Raw genomic sequence first — 14,601 nt, 5'->3', positions numbered from 1 at the left:
TTATATTGCATTACACTCTGATGTAAAATAGCTATTTGTATGTAGATACATTAAGAGCCTGATTTTAATCCACTGCTCTGCGTACAAAGACGCACTATCGCTCTGCGTACAAAGACGCACCATCGGTTGCATCATCAGACATTGCACCAGCCCATGGAGGAGCAGAATGTCTGTCTGAACATCACCACATGAGCCAGTGCAACTGCGATTGCTGTAATACACCCGTCCCTGGCTAGCCATTCTCCCAGAGCCGTAACTAGACTTTTTGGTGCCCTCTGCCAGAAAGAGCATTGGCGCCCCCCTCATTTTTCAAAGGGACATAATGCACCCAAAAAAGGGCCATGACTTCATGGGGAAGGGCCAGGGAAGATATAGGGGAGGCCAGGAGATGCTGGGGATGAATAAGAGGAAGCTACAAGCAAGAATGATAATAAACAGAAATTTGACAGGCCCAAACAGCGCCCCCTGACCTGTGGTTCCCTGTGCGATGGCACCGGCTACAGCCCTGCATTCTCCTGTTACCACAACCGATCAAAAATTACGCAGGCCTGCAACTGAGAAATTGTCTGAAAACAAATAGCTTTGTTTTAAATAGGTTTTTGGGTGCTATTTTCAGAAAACATACTAAAAAAGGTCCATCGCGTACCATTTTTCTGCAAACTCAGACTTTCCTTTTCAGTATTTCTAGACAGAGCCGCAAACAGCAGAGGACTGCCGGGACTGTAGTCCCGAGCCTGGACACTCAGCAGAAAAGAGGTGGTCCATCTGCTCCTACCGCCCGCTACTAGCCCCTTGAGTGAAAGGGGTCCCGCTCCGACCGCCACGCCAACTTCCTGCGCAATAAATAGCAATGATTGATTAACAGGGGACAAGGAGGCCCGCTGCTCTTCCCACCCACCTACTTGTTCAATAAAGGTATTTGTTTTCTTTTGAGCCGGCGCGCGTGATGTCATGCTGCACCACGCCAGCAAGCCAGACCAGGAGAAGAAGGAGCCTCCTTCAAGGAGGTAAGTCGTGAGACTTGCAGGCTTACAGCAGCATGTAATGCAAATGCAGGGAGTGGGGACTGCCTGGCTAGGGCTGGAGAGGGAAAGTGTAGAGGGACGAGAGTTGGATAGAGCTGGGCCGGCTGTATTACTTATATTTGCACAGCCAGAACACAATGAGAGAAAGTGGGTACATAATAAAGAAAGGTAGAGTTTGCTCGGGGGGCGGGGGTCCAACCTATTTTGTCAGTCCTGAACTTTTAGAACATGTTTTATACTATCATTTGATTAAGTTATGAAGGAGGAGTATTCTAAGAATGAAGAGGGGTAATAGGGGAGGGATGCTGCTAGGTTTGGTTTGCTGTAGCGATGTCCCTTCACTGATGGAGAGGTCTAACATACAGTATGATCAGTAAGGCCTTCTGTTATATTAAAGGAATGCTATAAGAATTTTGTCTTAATTCTCACCAAATCGAAATACAAGGATCATGGATGGATGATATGATCTAAAAGTACTTTCCATGCATCATGGACAGCAGGGAGGATAAACCAAGTACCCCTGCTCCTTATGTGATTGGGACAGCACTGGATAGGAGGCAACACTGGATCAAAAGGAGTGGCAGCTTAGGGTAACATTACAACCTGGAAACAAAAATGTAGTATAGCAAAGTTTGGTTGATCCAGAGAAAGTCCTCCGCGCCTCTACTTCATATCAAGCTTGAATTGATGAATTAATTTGCAAAGGCTCTGTCAAAAGAAGAAGCGTGTTTTCAATAGTTGTGCAACAAGTTTCCGGGTCTGTCAGAAGCAAAATTGAAAGAAGGTGTTTTTCGTTGGTCCAGACATTCAGAAACTTATGAAAGATAAGGGGCCAAATGTAACAGGGTGAGAGTTTAGAAAATGTGAGGTTTTCTCACACTTTTTAAACTCAGCCAATGTAATAGAGTCCGAGTACATACAAACTCGCAGGTTTTCAGACTCCAAAAACTCACGATTTAAACTCTCATCCAGATGTTTCCCATTTTGAAAATACAACTTGACCAATGTAATAGTATAAGAGGTTACTGCTAAACTCATTATATTTGCTAAACTCTCCACCTACTACATTTGGCCCAAAGTGTTTGAAACAAAACTGGAAACAGTTGAAATGAGGCCTGGGAATCTTTGAAAGAAGTTGTAAAGAAATTGCTAGGGAACAAAAAGGACCCTAACTTTAAGTGTATCGTGGAAGACATGATGAAATACAGAAACTTTCCATAGCTAACTCTCATAGCCCTAACTCAGTATACCTAATTTTAATAATAAACTGTGGCAATAAGTGATTTTTTTTTATCGCCATAAACAGCAATAAAAAAAAAATCAGTTTTATCGTATTCTAGAAACATAAGATACATTTTGTTTCTTGCAACTAAAGATTTTGCTGGCTCATTATGCATTTGTAAAAACCCATTCACTGCAGACACAGCGTGGGCTCGCCAACTGCCATGCTGTCAACTAGGAGATCCAATTAAAATCTCTGGAGGAAATTAGCTGTAATTATCAAGAAAGTGCATGAAAGTACACAAAGGACGGATTGTGCAATGCATTAATTTTTTTATGATTAAACTTAATTTGGCCATCTTGTTACATAAAGGTAATATTACAAATCCTCAAGGAAATTGATATTGCAGATGACTAGAAAGTTTAGGACTACTAAGTAAACTAAGTCTATAGAGAACATTTCTTTATTATTGCCATTCATTTGACTTTTATCTTTTTTATCCAAGGTAAGTTTATTTTACAGTTATAATATGCAATTTTTAATTCGGTTTCAATGGCAGTAAAACATGTTTCTATCCTACCCAAAGTTTATAAAAAGTGGTACAATCTTTTGTAATGTCATAAAATTAGCACTTTGCAAGTGGACATAGATCTAAGAATATAGTAAGTTAGTAAAAAAGTCATGTTAATACATGTGGAGTGATTTACTAGTTGCTGGCATACAGTGAGAATAGCATAGTAAAACAAATACAATATATACTGTAATTTTAACAAACCACAGGCAAGCTCCTATAGCCTATAGACTGCAATAAGAGAGATCCTGGATATGACTGCTGTGAAATGTGTGATTTAAAATCAAGGATAATGTAACTCAATGACTAGGTGCTCATAAATAACTCCAACGTTCAGTGCATGAATATGGTATAAGAGAATTAGTGTTCAAATAATCAAATAAATCCCTTTTCTTGGAGTATTCTAAGCGTCTCTATCTATCTATCTATCTATCTATCCCCTTGATGAAGTCTGTTGCATAGATGGAACGCGTTGGGGGAGACTTTAAACCTGACTCCATAAATTGGGCAGATGAGCGCTATTCTTTTGTACATTCTCTTTGTTTGCTACTAACTATTTGTAATATTAACTTTTTTGCTTGAAATTATATATATATTATTGTTAAACCTGAAGCATCTCTGCATTGGGTGTACTGTATAGGGATGTAGTTTCTACAAATACCCCTTATCATCATTATTGCTATTTGCTATGTTGATCTTTTAAGCAACAAACAAGGTTGTAAGAAATACGCAAAAGGTTTTGATTCTCTTTTTCTCTTTATTTTTCCATATTTTAAAACTCCACTGACACATGGGTTGTCTGAAGATAAGGAAACTTAAAGGGAAGCTTATATATATATATATATATATATATATATATACATACACACACATATATATATTATTGAATACACTATTGAACTTTATGTTTAAGTGCTGGTTTGCTGAGCAAGCCTTAAAATAAATATCTTCCAGATGGGTGCCAGAGGAGAATAGTATTGAAGAGACAAAGGCCACGGTATTCCAGGAGATGATGCTTAAACAAAAGATATGTTTATTTGCATGAAGCAATGTTTCAAGTCTGCTTCGGACCTTTCATTAAGCACATATGTACTGTATATTGGGTCTGATTCAGCAATGATCGCAACTGCTAAAGCGTACTCAGACAGCCCACTGTTGTGTACTGCGCATGCATCACAGTGTGCGTGGTATCACTGCAATCGCACCACGGAGAGCCATCGCAGAGTGATTGACAGGCAGTGAGTATTTGGGGGTGGTGATGGGGGGGTGGTCGGCGCAACGCAGGAATGCCTGGCTGTTTGAACACCGTTCCATGGGCGTGCATAAATTAATCACTGCAACAGCAAATGCAGCTTGTGTACTGCGTACAATGAGGTTAGCAATTTCTGAGTAAGGTCAGACCTGCTGTAATTCTGCATGAGGGGCCGATGTTACTCAATGTTACCAATGTATGCGCAGCACTGCAAGGTATCATGGATGTGAGATAGCAGTAGTGGGCAGCTCTATGCTGGCTGTACGATGGCATTGCATTAGCCTTCATTAGCATATTTTCGCAGCAGGGCTGCGTGTAATATTACAGCTGTGATCACAATAGTGATCCGTAGTGAATCAGGCCCCTTATGGGCACAATATAAGAAGCACAAGTGCACCTAGCCTGCAGAATTTAGCACCATCCCCAGAGGCCACAAAATTGACCCCCAGTTTGATGTGCTTCCCTTAATGTCTGCAAAAATAATTTCATAATCTCACAAAACTGAAATTGTGCTGCGGACCTGTCATTTTGTAAATTACTTCTGTGTGTTGTATTTAGCAAATACAACTCAGTTCAGAAATGTCACCATGGTTAGATACATTATTTTGTAAAGTATATCTAAAAGTATCTGACTCTTTAGAAAACAAACAGCCTGCTCTCTTGTGCCCCCATTTATTAATGATCGCTACTGCAATGCAATCTGGACACCATATTGTCGCCCATGATCGCATTGCAATATGCGATCATAGTGCCTGGATGTATCATCCGGGACATGGGCTCTGAAAGGAGCCTGTTCCTGCGATGTGCCCGGAGAGCCACCGGGGCTGCTGTGCATGCGCAGTCACACTGACTGCACTTGCACAGCTGCCACTGCTGGGGAGGGTTCCGGAGGAACCCTCCGCCGGCTAATTATGCGCGGTGTAGCCCATAAGCTACAGCGGCTAACAACATCTTCAGATGTCAGCTGCGGGGGCCAATATATCCAGAATGCATCGCATTGCGGATGTTAGTAAACTTGGCAGCATCGCATCCCCCATAGAAACCTATGGTGAATGCAGCTGCCTGCGGGAATGGACGGATCACAGCAGGTATCGGAGGGATACTAAACATTTGTGGTTAACCCCCAAAAACGTGTGCTTTTGGGGATTATACCTGAAATACACAATGATAAATGGGCCCCTTGAAGAGGAATGGGACAGTTGGCCACATCCGAGTCCTGGCTCTGCTCTGTGGTGTCCAAGTGGAGCTGTGTCCACCTCTAAGGGGCTGTGCTGCTGTGTGTCCATCTCTATGGGGCTGTACTGCTGGGAATGTGTCCATCTCTAAGGGGCTGTGTTGCTGTGTGTCCATCTCTAAGGGGCTGTACTGCTGGGAATGTGTCCATCTCTAAGGGGCTGTGCTGCTGTGTGTCATCTCTATGGGGCTCTACTGCTGGGACTGTGTCCATCTCTAAGGGGCTGTACTGCTGGGACTGTGTCCATCTCTAAGGGGCTGTGTTGCTGTTTGTCCATCTCTAAGGGGCTGTGCTGCTGTGTGTCCATCTCTATGGGGCTGTACTGCTGGGAATGTGTCCATCTCTAAGGGGCTGTACTGCTGGGACTGTGTCCATCTCTAAGGGGTTGTACTGCTGGGGCTGTGTCCATCTCTAAGGGGCTGTACTGCTGGGGCTGTGTCCATCTTTAAGGGGCTGTGCTGCTGGGGCTGTGTTGCTGTGTGTCCATCTCTAAGGGGCTGTGTCCATCTCTAAGGGGCTGTGCTGCTGGGGCTGCGTCCATCACTAAGGGGCTGTGCTACTGGGGCTGTGTGTCCATCTCTAAGGGGCTGTACTGCTAGGACTGTGTCCATCTCTAAGGGGCTGTACTGCTGGGGCTGTGTCCATCTCTAAGGGGCTGTACTGCTGGGACTGTGTCCATCTCTAAGGGGCTGTACTGCTGGGACGGTGTCCATCTCTAAGGGGCTGTACTGCTGGGACTGTGTCCATCTCTAAGGGGCTGTACTGCTGGGACGGTGTCCATCTCTAAGGGGCTGTACTGCTGGGACGGTGTCCATCTCTAAGGGGCTGTACTGCTGGGACGGTGTCCATCTCTAAGGGGCTGTACTGCTGGGACGGTGTCCATCTCCAAGGGGCTGTACTGCTGGGGCTGTCCATCTCTAAGGGGCTGTGCTACTGGGGCTGTGTGTCCATCTCTAAGGGGCTGTACTGCTGGGAATGTGTCCATCTCTAAGGGGCTGTACTGCTGGGACTGTGTCCATCTCTAAGGGGCTGTACTGCTGGGACTGTGTCCATCTCTAAGGGGCTGTACTGCTGGGACTGTGTCCATCTCTAAGGGGCTGTACTGCTGGGACTGTGTCCATCTCTAAGGGGCTGTACTGCTGGGACTGTGTCCATCTCTAAGGGGCTGTACTGCTAGGACTGTGTCCATCTCTAAGGGGCTGTACTGCTGGGGCTGTGTCCATCTCTAAGGGGCTGTACTGCTGGGACTGTGTCCATCTCTAAGGGGCTGTACTGCTGGGACTGTGTCCATCTCTAAGGGGCTGTGCTGCTGTGTGTCCATCTCTAAGGGGCTGTGCTACTGGGGCTGTGTATCCATCTCTAAGGGGCTGTACTGCTGGGACTGTGTCCATCTCTAAGGGGCTGTGCTGCTGTGTGTCCATCTCTAAGGGGCTGTGCTACTGGGGCTGTGTGTCCATCTCTAAGGGGCTGTACTGCTGGGATTGTGTCCATCTCTAAGGGGCTGTGCTGCTCCATCACTAAGGGGCTGTGTCCATCTTTAAGGGGCTGTACTGCTGGGGCTGTGTCCATCTCTAAGGGGCTGTAGTGCTGTCACTGTGTCCATCTCTAAGGGTCTGTGCTGTCACTATGTCCATCTAAGTGGCTGTTCTGAGTCCATCCACAAGCTTCCCTTAGTCTAATTAGTCTTATTCCATCACAGTGGTGCAGCACTGACCCTACCCACTGCGTTCACAGTGTGACTCCATATTTGTCAGCAAAAAGAAAAAAAAAATTGTTGTATTTGTACTGTTCTGCGCACTGCAACTCAGTATGCTGTAGTACCCCAGAGCATGGGCGTAAATGCGGTCTGACTCTACGCAGCTGAGGGGTGGTCAAAATTTACTGGAAATAACTGGATGTTAATGTTATTGAGGTTCATAATACTGTAGTAACAAAAAAAGTCCCAAATTATGTGATTTTAGTTTATTTTGTCAATTAAAAAAAAAAAAAATGCAAATCCAAAACTGAACGGCGATTCAGAGCCAAATCCAAATTTAGCAAAAATGATCCACCACACATCTCTACTTCTAATTATCAAATAGCATAATTGGTGATAGAGAAATTAAATAATTTATCATTTTTGTGTCAGGAAAATTTTTGTGTGAGGGTGTAAACTCAAATGTGTTGTTTTCTTGTTGGTTCTTTGTTTTGTCTTTTATATTCTACTCAAACCAACAAGAATGTAAATAATGTTGATCTTGTCGGATGTGTATATATTTTTTGCAACTTAATAACTATGTTTTAAGTTCCTATTAATACATGCTGGGCAAGGCATACATAGGCTAAAATAACCAGTTCTACAATTTCAGCTATTGTAGACAGGGAGAAGCTGCCTTAGTTAATACTGTGCTATAACAAAAAACATTTGTACATCAACATGATGTTCTGCTTTGATGAGCTGTTTATTCTACAGGAAATGGAGATACGAAAAAAATTATGAGATAGAAAAATGTGATGTCAAAATAACAGGATATTATCTTCTACAATATAACAGAATATTATGACAAATTTAGTTCTTTTGAATTTTTTTTTACTTATACAGGTTGAGTCTCCCATATCCAAATATTCCGAAATACGGAATATTCCGAAATACGGAATTTTTTTGCCATTACTGAGATAATGAAGCCTTTTGATTTTTGACGGTTCAATGTACACAAACTTTGTCTAAAGCACAAATTATTAAAAAATATTGTATAAAATTACCTTCAGGCTGTGTGTATAAGGTGTATATGATACATAAATGAATTTCATGTATGTACACAAACTTTGTTTGAGCCACAAAATTATTGAAAATATTGTATAAAATGACCTGCAGGCTGTGTGTATAAGGTGTATATATCACATAAATGCATTCTGTGTGTATATTTGGGTCCTATTCCCAAGATATCTCATTATGGTATGCAATTATTCCAAAATACGGGATATTCCGTTATCCAAAATACCCCTGGTCCCAAGCATTTTGGATATGGGAGACTCAACCTGTACCCCTTTTCCACTGGCCAAAATACCCGAGTTATTGCCATGTCAACCCGGTTAGCGGCTCAGTGGAAAAAGCTCCTAGGATAAAAAAAATCCCGGGTCACAAGCAGGATTTTACGCTGGTAAAACCCTGCTCAGGCTTAGTGGAAATGGGTAACCCGGGTCTTTCGACTCGGGACCCGTCTACCGCATGGTGATTGGCTATTATTTGGAAGCTGCTGTGACAGCTGTCACCAGGAAGAGAGAGACTCCCTGTATGGTCTGGACCATTCTGATTTTTACCCCATCCCAGCTTCATACGGGGAGGCTATAATCTCTACCTGCCTGTCTCCGCGGTGTCAGCTGTGACATCACAGCCTCTCAAAAGGACACCCCCCTCCCCGGGAAGGACCCCCTTCCCTGGTCGCCGGTCCGCTCCAGTCTGGTGTTCAGGGAAGAGCTGGAGTTTCCGGTGCTTGTCGATGACACCATCACCAAGCACAGGCACTGCACCCGGGTGCAGTGTGAACAGCGCTGACTTGGGATATTCCCAGGTCGGCACCGCAGTGGAAATGCGGTAAATCACGGGTCTGACCTGGCTTGGAACTGTGGGCCTGATTCAGAGCCGGACGCAATTAGCGCTCGCTCGTCCAGAAAATAGGGGTGGCTATTCAAATCAACCGTTCGTTCTTTGCGGTCTGTTCACGCCTCTAGGTCTGAACCAGCGAAGAAAACTTGCGGTCGTTTTTTTAAAAACTACGCCCCCTGGCCGCTCGCATCCTACGTCATGTCCGCTATTTATTAGATTAATCGAGTACATCGACCAGGGTATGAACTGCTCGCTATTCTTGGGGTTGGTTTTTGCTACCACAATTTTGCGAGCAGTTCTGGCTATAAAATAACCCAGTGACGTGGTCAATGACGCTGCTGTTTTAATTATGCACACCCATAAAAGCCCGTTTTGACCTTTAAGCACGCCTGCGTTCGGATCTCCACTCCCTGTTTTCAAGCACCTTCCCCCGTTACCACCCACATACGCCTACTCCTGTCACTCAAATTATCAGGCATTCGCTATTTTGCGAGCACATGAATTTCGACCGCACTGACTGGTTCGCGCATGCGTATAATGATCTGTACGCATGCGCAGTTGGGCAAACATCGCTCGGAGCGAACGAGCGGCCGCTTACGAGTGGCTCTGAATCAGGCCCTGTGTTCCAACTCCCGGGTCAGGCCCGGGATTTTGGTGGAAAAGGTGTATTAGTGTGATTTTCTTGTTAAGCTTTAGTTTCAAAAGTTTACACTGTTTATTATGACACTAGTAAATGATTAATCTTAAGTGACAGAACTATTAAAGTGTTATAAAACAAAAAGTTTGCAATTCTTCCTTGAATTTCAATCTGCGTGTTTAGGGAAAAAATAGTACAATAAACTGCAGGCTAGGACAAGTGACATTGTGTAGGATGGATTCTCTAACAACAAGCCCACATGCATATAGTGTATAAATAGATGTATAAATGGAACAAACAGCTACAATATATACTGTGATTTCAGAAACGGAACAAACAACAGGCAAGCTCCTATAGCCTATTAATCTGTCTACCTGTAATCAGAGCCGGATTAAGGGGGGGCAAAGGGGGCAAGTAACCCCGGGCCCCCCTCTCACAAGGGGCCCCCCTGGACCTGTAGAAAACTTTGTGGTCGGCTCCAACATAATAGTTATTTAGACACTGAATGGTCCATCTGCCCATCCAAATAGGCAAAAATAAAAAAAATATTAAGCCGCCCAACACCCCCCTTACCGCTGTCACTTGGTCTGGTCCGGCAGTCTTGTACTGGCCTGGGCTTATGACTGGCGTGTGACGCGCGACGTCATCACGCTGCTCCCTCCAGGCACCGGCTCTTCCCTGCTGTCGCGGCCTGAGAAGAGCAACACTGGGACTGCAGTCCAACTCCCCAGCCAGGGCAGGGAGCACAAAGTAACTGGCTCCCGCGTGTACTGTCAGTTACAGCAGAGCAACTGCAGGCCTGCAGCACCACCACTTCTCCCACTACAAACACCCTCCCTTGCAGTTCCACTGGCAACGCAGCAACCAACAGACAGTTTGGTAAGTAAGTCAGCTTATTTTTCCTTTTGCTGCTACTTCCAATTATATACAATATAAAAATGAGTATAAGCAGAGTGGATGTTGTGTGTGTGTGTGTGTATGTATGTATGTATGTATATGTGTGTGTACATATATATGTGTGTATGTATATGTGTGTGTGTATATATATATATATATATATATATATATATAGTGTGTATGTATATATGAGTGTGTGTATGTATGCATGCATGTATATATATAATGTATGTGTGTGTCTGTATGTATATATATATATATATGAGTGTGTATATGTATGTGTGTTTATATATATATATCTATGTGTGTGTGTTTATATATATATATATATATATATCTATGTATGTGTGTGTGTGTATATATATCTATGTATGTGTATATATATATAATGTGTGTGTGTGTATATATATATATATATATATGCACACACATATACTCATATATATATATATATATATCTATACACACACACATACATATATGCACACACACATATATATACACACATATATATATACAGTTCCACAATACCGGCACTCAATTCCGTTCAAAGACAGCTGGCCCTGGTGCCATCCCTCCCGGGCAGTGACGCAAGTACACAACTCAGGTGTATATAGGAATATCGTGGGCGGCACTCAAAGGACTTCAATATTTGAATAGTAAAACAGGAGACACTACTCCAAGCGTAGCTTAACGTTTCAGTTGCTTTATCAACTTTCGTCAGATGAAAGTTGATAAAGCAACTGAAACGTTAAGCTACGCTTGGAGTAGTGTCTCCTGTTTTACTATTCAAATATTGAAGTCCTTTGAGTGCCGCCCACGATATTCCTGTGTGTGTGTGTGTATATATATATATATATATATAAAATCTATATCTTTTTTTTTTTTTTAAGCCATCCACAGGGGTCGGGTTGAGGGGAGAGAGGAGGTAAGAGATGATTGGGAGGGAGGGTCCCCCAGAGATATCAGTGTACCGGGATTTGTATTGCCAGTCCTGGCCCTGTATGCAGTAAACTATGCAGGGCTGTGAGTGCGCTGCAGTAAGGAAGCCTCTTTCTTCCCTGAGGCCTCCCGGCTGAGACTCCGCCCCTTTGCCTCCGTTAAGCCCCGTCCCTTTCCCCCACTCTAACCTGTGTTTAGCCTTCACCCACCACCCAGTCCTCTTCTCTCCCTTGTGTCCCCTGTCTGTGTAGGGCAGCCTGTCTCTCTCCTCCTCCGAGCTCTGCAGTGACAGTCTGCTGAGACCAGGACACCATGATCTTCCTGCTGAGGTAAGTACAGTGTATGAGAAGGTGTATGGTGTATATTAATACAGTCTGGGGGTGGGGTGCATTAATGTTATCTGTGGGGGTACTGTTAATGGGATGGGGGGTGTATTAATATTATGGGGAGTATATTACTACCATCTGGGTGGTGGGGTGGGAGTGCAGATATATTATGGGGGGGTACATTACTGGCATCTGGGTGGTGGTGCAGTAATATTATGGGGGGATATTACTGCCTTCTGGGTGGTGGGGTGCAGTAATATTATGGGGGGATATTACTGCCTTCTGGGTGGTGGGGTGCAGTAATATTATGGGTGGTATATTATTGCCATCTGGGTGATGAGGTGGGGGTGTAGTAATACTGGGCCTGATTCAGAGGTGGATGGATTTGCAGTAGCAGCTTGATGCTAATGCCGCGGTCGGTAGGCACCTTATTGAGACACCCACCGGCCGCAAAACAAATCCGCCAATGCCCACATGAAGACGCACCATCAATTGAACATCAACTGCACCATCAGACATTAGAGCAACCTTATGGTTGCTCAGAATGTCTGCAGCGGTGCCAGTGAAACTGCGCCCGACACCAACACGCCCATCGCCATTTACGTCCCCGCCCAGGAACACCTATTGAAATTGCATGGATCTCCGTGCAATTCCAATATGCGTCCCCCGTTGGTAACCATAGCTGCACCCACCTCGGAATCAGGCTCACTATGTGGGGTGAGGGGTATAGTAATACCATTTGGGAGCATATACGGCAGAACATACACCCACACACACACATTATATGGTAACAAAATACATATTAGGGAGAGAGTGAGAGAGAGATAATTAATCTGCCTACCTCTGTAATAGGGCCCTCTGTTTGATGTGCCCCGGGCCCCCTATAGCCTTAATCCGGCCCTGCCTGTAATGCTTCTAGCATACAAAGCTGGTTTTAGTGCTCAGTCTGGAAATGATGATAACATATAAAGAGCATATATAAGGCCTGATATAGAGTTGTATGCAAACCCGATGGTTTATGTACATCTCCGATGTTTGCCAATCTGCGCATGCGTAGGATCTGTACAGTGCATACTGTATGTAGATCGGTGTCTGCAGCCATTTGGAAGGGGCGGTGACAACCAGCATTACAGAAAACGGGGGCGAGTGGGCTCCGTTTTCTGGACATGCTGAGGCCAGTGGCTGCGTTCTTGGCTGCAGCATCACTGGCCCCCGAGAGTGTGAAATATACGGCCACCCTGCGGAACCTGAGGGTTATTTAGATGACCGCTGTTCATGCAGATGATCCAGTGCTGCGTCTTCGGACATGGAAGCGGATCACCAAATCCGGCAGTGGGCGCCTTTCTACTACAGACGCCTCCTGCTGCTTTTACATATTTTCTCTGTGTGAACTGCGTACAACTATGAATCAGGCCCATACTGTGCTTTAATTATAAATGAACAATATCCTGACCAGGTGTGTTAGCCTATTATAATACAACCAGAGATTTCTTTAACAATGTAGGCTCATAGGAGCAAAGCACTTCATTTACAGCATATATTATATACGTAATATTTGTTTTTTGTTTGTTTTTTACATAAGCAAAAGCCATGAAGGAAGTATTGGGCAGTGTAGCATATCATGCATGGTGCTAATCTATACTAATATTAGAAGAACATTGTGTTTGTCTGTTTGTTCCAAGTTGGTGCAGCCGCTTTTCATGAAGACTGCATCATTTTGTAGTGGAAACTCCTAGTAATAACCTGCACTTTGTCTCATCCCGACCCCTCAAGTTAAAGCAGAGCAATAAAAAAAACATTTATTGACATCATCAATGTAAGAGATAGGTGTGGCACCATGCGTGCGGCCGGTAAGGGGTGGGGGGAGAGGAGCTTTGGGCCCACGTTCACTTGAATCATACTTGCCTACTCTCCTGGGACGGCCGGAGGCCTCTCAAAAATCGGGTGCCCGGCCCATGCGCAAATCCAGCATCCACACAGAAGCCGCCGCATGCGCAGGTAAATAAAGAGAAAAAAATCAGAAGAGAATAGAAGACTGGAGCGCTGAACGTGGGTATAACGCTTCACTTCGCTAAACAGGTAAGTGTACATGAATTGCTACTTATCAAATGTATAGATCTCATCGAAGTCATCAAAGTGATGCGCTCTATAGTGATAAGTAGCAATTCTATACTGCACATCTTCATGAATAGACCCCTTTATCTCTCTCCAATTTATCTCTCTCCAGGGCTTGATACATCTAGCCCCTAAAAACACTTATGTAACTTAACTAAAATGTGCTAGTCATAACTACAAGTGTAGTGCAGCGAGATTACTGTACATGACAACACTTTAAGTATATATGTAAAGGGAAAAGGGGAACTGGGAAGAACAATTGCACCGGGGTAAATATTCAATAGATCAATTATAAAATAGGGATATGGAGAAATATGAGGGTGCTCCCTAGAGTATACAAGTATGCAGGGAAAAGAAGGTATAGAAAAGGACCCCTTAACGAGGCACACCCCAAATTAGGGGAAAAGAGAAAAAAAATGTAAATAGTGTTTAAAACATACCTTTTATTATACCTCTTTTCCACCAAAAACCCAGGTCCGACCTGGGTTTTTAGACATGGTTCCAACCCTGGTCAGACCCATTTACACTGCACCTTCGATCTGGGTTACTTCCAGGTCAGCCCTGTTCACACTGAACTCAGGTCTGCCCTGCTAAACCTGTGAGGTCATAAAAAGTGGGAGGTGGATGCTCCACAACCACCAATCAGATCATTTTAGGCATGACCCAGGTCAGATAACCCAGGTTGCACCGTTTACACTGCACCATTATCCGGGTCCATCCTGGGTCCAACCCTGGTAGCTACCTGGGTTGGATTGCTAGGTCACTTGACCTGGGTTATTTTTCAGTGACCCTTT

The 14,601-nt window shown here is 44.2% G+C and overlaps 1 protein-coding gene across 3 annotated transcripts in view; it reads right to left on the bottom strand.

The window, feature by feature from the left end:
* The window catches only part of CAMK4 (calcium/calmodulin dependent protein kinase IV), a 284,083-nt gene that overhangs the window by 134,888 nt on the left and 134,594 nt on the right, over positions 1-14,601 (bottom strand). The gene's annotated exons all lie outside the window — the stretch shown is intronic.

Source organism: Taudactylus pleione, unplaced genomic scaffold (assembly GCF_031769625.1).
Source record: "Taudactylus pleione unplaced genomic scaffold, aTauple2 ptg000202l, whole genome shotgun sequence".
NCBI classification, from domain to species: domain Eukaryota; kingdom Metazoa; phylum Chordata; class Amphibia; order Anura; family Myobatrachidae; genus Taudactylus; species Taudactylus pleione.
This window is presented reverse-complemented; position numbering and strand designations above follow the sequence as displayed.